This window comes from Neofelis nebulosa, chromosome 12 (assembly GCF_028018385.1).
Source record: "Neofelis nebulosa isolate mNeoNeb1 chromosome 12, mNeoNeb1.pri, whole genome shotgun sequence".
In the NCBI taxonomy this organism is placed as follows: domain Eukaryota; kingdom Metazoa; phylum Chordata; class Mammalia; order Carnivora; family Felidae; genus Neofelis; species Neofelis nebulosa.
In genome coordinates, this window is record NC_080793.1 from 40,916,065 (window position 1) to 40,921,924 (window position 5,860).

A 5,860-nucleotide genomic window follows, 5' to 3' on the forward strand; every position below is an offset into this window, starting at 1 on the left:
TTGAAATTTAGAATATTGTCATGACATGAAGAAATGAAGCCTCTAAAATTTCACATATGCTACTTAAAATCTACACAAATATCACCTTTTTAGGATAAAGACAGGAAGAGATAAAAAAGAGAATGGCTTGTGAATATGATAGGGTTTTAATAAAATCTTTTAACTTTTTCTATATAGTAGTGTTGGTACAATAGTATAGTAGTGTTTGCAAAAGTAAGTTCTTGTATTACTATAATTATGTAAATGAAAAAAATTGTGTCACTCATTTCATTTTGGTGACTGGGAAAGTTATATTAGTGAGGGGTTGTTCCCTGAAGTGACAGGTTTAGGATATTTCTGACCAGCAGGATTGGTTTTCCTTAAGCTCAAAAATTCATGCATGTCCAAATACAGATGTAGTTAAGCATGTGATTAAGAGTGAGCAAGTGAAATCATTTCCTTTAAGAAATTGCTCTTTCAGAGGCAGTTGGTTTATGTAAACTTAATCTGGGATGGCAGAACCCTGAGGAGTAACTGATGAGGTAAAGAAAGCTCCAGAACCCGTAGCAATATTCCACCCCCAACTGCCATCTAGAGTAAAGGATGATTGGAAATGGGGGCCCCCATGATGTCTTAGAGGATTGGAAGAGAACTGTGGTCATCCACATATCTGAGCACCATGAACAGACTAGCTACAGGATCAGTGTGCACCCTGCCGTAAAAAGCCAGCTGCAATGAAACACTTTTGAATGGAGAAGCATCTGGAGGTTGAAGATATCAGAGAAGCTTCCCGCTGGTCTGGAAGTCAGTACTGGGGCATCCTTTCTTGGGCAGAGATGGGGGTGGATTGAGATATGCTTTCAATGAGGAGGAAGAGAGTATGGAAGGAAGACTAAATCACTTAAGTGGAGAAAGGCTAAAGTTATTGTTTTCCTTTCAGAGGAGATCAGTTATGCCTGAGGAAACAGAACCTACAAATAACCAAAGCACTCCTTGGTAGGGGCCTTACGCCCACCACCATTTTTGCGAGGTAACTTTGCCGTGCATTCACTATCTACCTGAGTGATGGCTGCTGTCTTCTATGTTGGTTTATTTTCTGTCTCACCTTTGCTCATCTGTGATGATCTGGAAAGTGGACAGTAGCATGAGAAATCACCTAATCTTAAGAAAGAGGAAAATGCAACCCAGGAAATTATTGCCTAAAGTGAGATTAGAATTTCTTGACTTTTAAAAGACTGGGCTGGAGCAAACCTAGATATCAAGAAAAATTCTCTTCAGTAAGAGCCGATATGATAAAACCTGAAATTATGTATCATGGGGAATAAGTTGTAGGTAGGTTGGTGGTTGGTAGACATAAGGTATACATTTTATTCTAGTTTTGGATCATATCAAGATCATGAGGCTATTTTCTCAAGGGGGGAAAACATGTCCTACCTAACAAGTCTCTCTATTAGATGGGGAATGTGATGGAGTAAGGGGAATGGCAAAAGAAAGACATTGATTTGGAGGGGGAGGGGCACTTGCTTGCTGGGCGCAGAGAGGACTGAGTAGTTAACTGTCAGTGGCAAAAATAACTGCCATCCTGGGAGGTGAAAGTGTGGGGAGGGGGACAGAATGGAGCACACATCAGAGCTCCATGGGCAAAAGCTGCTCTCATGAGGAAGCCACACTGTTTCTGACCCAATCTAAAGAGTGGCCTGGTGAACAAGGCGCTCTGTGCTTTTGGTTCCTACCAGTGATGGCTGGGAATAAAGAAGGTTAGAACAAAAGAAAACATCTCGCTTCCCTGCCAATTCCAGGCTTTCACCAAAGCTGAGGTCTGCATTTACAAGTCTCTAGCACTGTGCCTGAGAATTTCTAACTATTCAATACCTGTGTGTGTGTGTGAAAATGTAAAATTTTGTTCTCCATTTTTTTCTTCTCAGTTAACCTGGCTATAAGATGATTCCTGTGCTATAGCTGCTGGAGGTAGCCTGATCAAAAAACACCGCAATTGTGGAGATGATTGATTCTTTTTTTTATCACCTGTAATACCCTTATCTTTCCTCCATGTAACCATTAAAGGGAGCAGTTGTGTACAAAATGTATTATACACAGGTCCCACGCAGAGGAGTTAGAGGGAGGATTTAATACACAAGAAAAGAGGTTCCTGGTGTCCTGAGGGGCAGTTCCCTCCCTGCTGGCTACCTGAGTGGGCTAATCTTCAGCCCCCAAATGAGGCCTATATGGAAAAGGATGACATCGAGCAAAGGGCATAGGTGGAAACTCCTTCCCTACAACACATCATCTGCTACTCTCAGCTCAAAGGTTTAAAGAGAGCAAGAAGATTTACTTCAGATGGTCCGTGTCCCTGTCACCATCCCCATCTCCATTTCTGACAGGAGTGTATAGGGAGGCGAAAAGAAGGTGGCTGTCATTGGGAAACAAGGTAAGGGCTTGAGGATTAAGAGGACAGCTTTGAACTGGGCTCAGCAAGCTCACTGCTTCCAATAGAGGTCCTGCCATGTCTTCAGTGGCCAAGTAAAACTCTCAGCTTGCTGTTCTCTGGTTTCCTAGGATACTGGAGTTTTCTCGTGAATTACTGAGGATAATGCAATTCAACCTAAGGAAGAAACATTTGTAGGAACTTATCAAGGTTATCTTGAAACTGGGTTTTACTATTTCCTGTTCTTTACTAGGACCATGTGTGCAAAAGGGACATGCTGTTAAGCAGAAGATATTAAGAAAAGTGGTGGAAAGAGAAAGATACTAGAATGCTTGACAAAGAGAATCAGAAGGCCTGTAGATTACATGGGGGGCAGGGGATAAGAAAATATGGCTATGATTTCAAGTGGGACTCTGGATACATAAATTCTTCAGATAAAAATCTGGGTATCATAAAGCATGCTGGGATAAACACAGGGTGAAATGTCACTCAAGAATTAAGTGTAGAGCATCCCCTTGCTTTCCAAACCATCTTTCAACATGGCCACTTCTTATACATACAATGGGTATGGGGCTTGGGGAAAGTCACTCTAGTTGCTGGTTAGGTTAAATTCTGAAAAATATTCCACCAAAAACAAAAAAGTAGCATGAAGATCAAACATAAAGAGTAAAATAAAATAGAAGAACTTGTTACATAGTGTATACAATCTCACTACTTTTGCAGTCATTATACTTTAGAAGCTGAGGATTGTCTGAAATTTAACCTAAGAATTTCTTTTAAGTGTGTATCAGCTGAGGATTTTCCCCATTTGTTCTCTGGGTCCTGTCTTGAGAGAACCGTTTCTACTCTCACTGTTCCAGGGGCACCTGGACAGAAGTAAATAATAAGGGAACAGAGTAATTTAACAAGGAATTAGAACAGTGATGTTCAGGTACAGATGCCCAGGAATCACTCTGTCTCTAACAGAACAGCAAAAATGACAGAAACCACTAAGATAACTAATGATCAAACAGGAGAAAGAAGGTTCAGAGGACAAAGAAAAGAGAAAGGAAGGGGTGGGAGTTCTAGGAAAGAGGAGCATAGCCCCCTCCAGGGGAGAGGTAGGGTTCTAAGGACAGAGCTGAGCTGCCACAGGCTGAAACAGAGGGTGACTGTCAGGCCTTCACGACCTCCTGACGGAAGGGTACTGGGTCTGGTTTGCTGAGCTAGTCAGGTTAGCCTCTGCTAACACCTTGATAGGAGAAAAGAAAGACAGCAAGCACTGTGTCCAAATGGCATTCCTATAGATGAGAAAATCAAAGTAAAAGACATGTTTTCTTTCTCCTCAGATAATACATACATAGGAAATTAAATGGTAGTGAATGAATAATGCTAAAGGCTAGAAAAAGTTGTAGAGAAGCAAAGAGAGGCCGAGAGCTGAGCCACCGCAGAGGAGATGCCCACCATTGCTGGATAATTTGTAAGTCCCTCCTAAGTGGGAAATCTAAGCCTACCTAGAAATCTGATTTGAGCCCAGGTGGTGGCTCCTGCCCCTGATTAGAATGCTTATCCCAGCTCAGAGATGTTCCTGGAAAAGTAATGAGGCACTGGCTTCCATATAGATGTTTATATCCAGGAAGAAAATAAAATTAATGGCGTACAGAAACTTATAACGACTCGAGGCAATTATTTCTGAGAATATTTAGTCTCAATATTAAGATCTCAATTAAATCAGGTATCCTGGAAATTTCAACTGTCATTGAGTGGGGAGTTATCTTGCTTTAAAAGCTGCTACCCATGTGGAACTCAGGTGTATATGGAAATACATGTAATTGATTGCTTAATCTTAACATTTTTGTCCCAGCTCTCACAGTTCAAGTGTTGTGAGAAACAGTTATTGATTGTAGAAGCCAAAGGACTGGACAGTGTCTTCTCTTTCTATGAGTACTTGACTCTGCAGCGATCTTGAACCCCCTTGAAAGAAAAGGACTTCTCAATTTTCTTGTGCCTCTTGCCAAGAATCTCTGAGGATTTCTGAGATTGATCACTTAGATGTTTGCCTGCTTTATGTGTGCTTTCCATGTTTACATCCTTAAAGTAATTGAGGCTTAGAGACCAGAATGTGCCTGGGCCTCAAGAGCATGGAAAAGGCAGCCTTGAGTTACAGACTGGCAGAGACTGGCAAAGAACCGAAGGCTCCCCTACCTTGTGGTGTCCCACTGCATTTGCCCCCAAAGATGAGATTGCCTTTGCTATCAAAAGAAGCAGAAGGGGCTTAGATTTGATATTTCCAAGTCGTGTCTTCGGTTGTCTGGAACCAGGAAGAAAGATGTGTAGTCCCTTCCTTGGGAACAAGGCCATAACGTCCCTAGATGGGAAGAGGGCAACCAAGATGCCTCGGGGTGGGAAGGTCACGGAGCATCCCCCAGCATAATTAGGCTTAGGACTTGAGGTTGTGAACAGGACGTCTTTGAAACAGGTAACTCTGAGACAGTTGGAAAAAGGGGAAATTTACCTATCTCTAACAATAGAAATTGTCTGTTACTGGCTTCTGCAGGAACCAAAACTCTTACATGTTATGGATACCTGAGTACTGGTCACAGTAAGAAAGGATCAGATTTGTTAGAGTTCTGCTATTAACCAACCTGCTCTAAAACTGGTTTTCTTAGTAAAATGTTTTATCTTTGCAGATTTTGGAAACAGGGCTGAGAATGGAAATCTGATTTTCTGGCAAAAAACCCTAATCTATCATAAGAGGCTATGTTACCTTAGCCCAACAGAGGTCTATATCCTGAAATCATAAAGGTTCAGAAGACCAGAATACAAGCCCAGTGTTCAGGTCAAGAGAACAAGATCCTTGGAATCAGACACACTGGAATAAAAATTGAAATTCTTTCACTTATTATTAGATCTTATATGATTTTCTTGCTTTCCTATACCTCACTGTTCTCATTTGCAAAACAGGGATAATTATAGATACAAATACTTGTAACTGTAAAATGTATCACATATGTACCTAAAATACTTCACTCAGTGTACTGCATACAGTACATTTTCTTTTTTTTTTATTAATTTTTTTTTATTTTTGAGAGACAGAGCACAAGTGTGGGAGGGGCAGAGACACAGTGAGACACAGAACCCAAAGCAGGCTCCAAGCTCCAAGCTGTCAGCACAGCCCCCCGCAGGGTTTGAACCCACAAATCGTGAGATCATGACCTGATCCGAAGTCAGACACTTAACTGACTGAGCCACCCAGGCGCCCCCATACAGTACATTTTCTAAACTGTAGCTATTTTATTAGTAGTCCTAAAATGCTCTTCAGAGTATTATTTCCAGAAATGGTTATTATATGTCATAATTCTTTGATAACGTAAGATGAGATTTTAGGTGGCAAACGGGAATGGTGAGAGATATGGGAACAACCTCTCAGGTGAAACCTGACTGAAGAATCTGGTAATGGTGGGACTTGAGGAAATA

General features: G+C 41.3%; 1 long non-coding RNA gene across 4 annotated transcripts; it reads left to right on the forward strand.

Annotated features, from left to right (window-relative positions):
• The first annotated feature begins 569 nt into the window (after positions 1–569).
• LOC131491798 (uncharacterized) lies at positions 570–5,285 on the forward strand. 4 transcript variants are annotated; one of them, XR_009251646.1, is made up of 5 exons: positions 570–783; positions 920–1,009; positions 1,905–2,407; positions 3,733–3,863; positions 5,074–5,285. It is a non-coding gene; the product is annotated as an uncharacterized LOC131491798 (long non-coding RNA). The 4 variants fall into 4 exon arrangements; XR_009251648.1 differs by having other exon boundaries at positions 2,077–2,407; XR_009251647.1 differs by lacking the exon at positions 920–1,009.
• Positions 5,286–5,860: the final 575 nt, after the last annotated feature.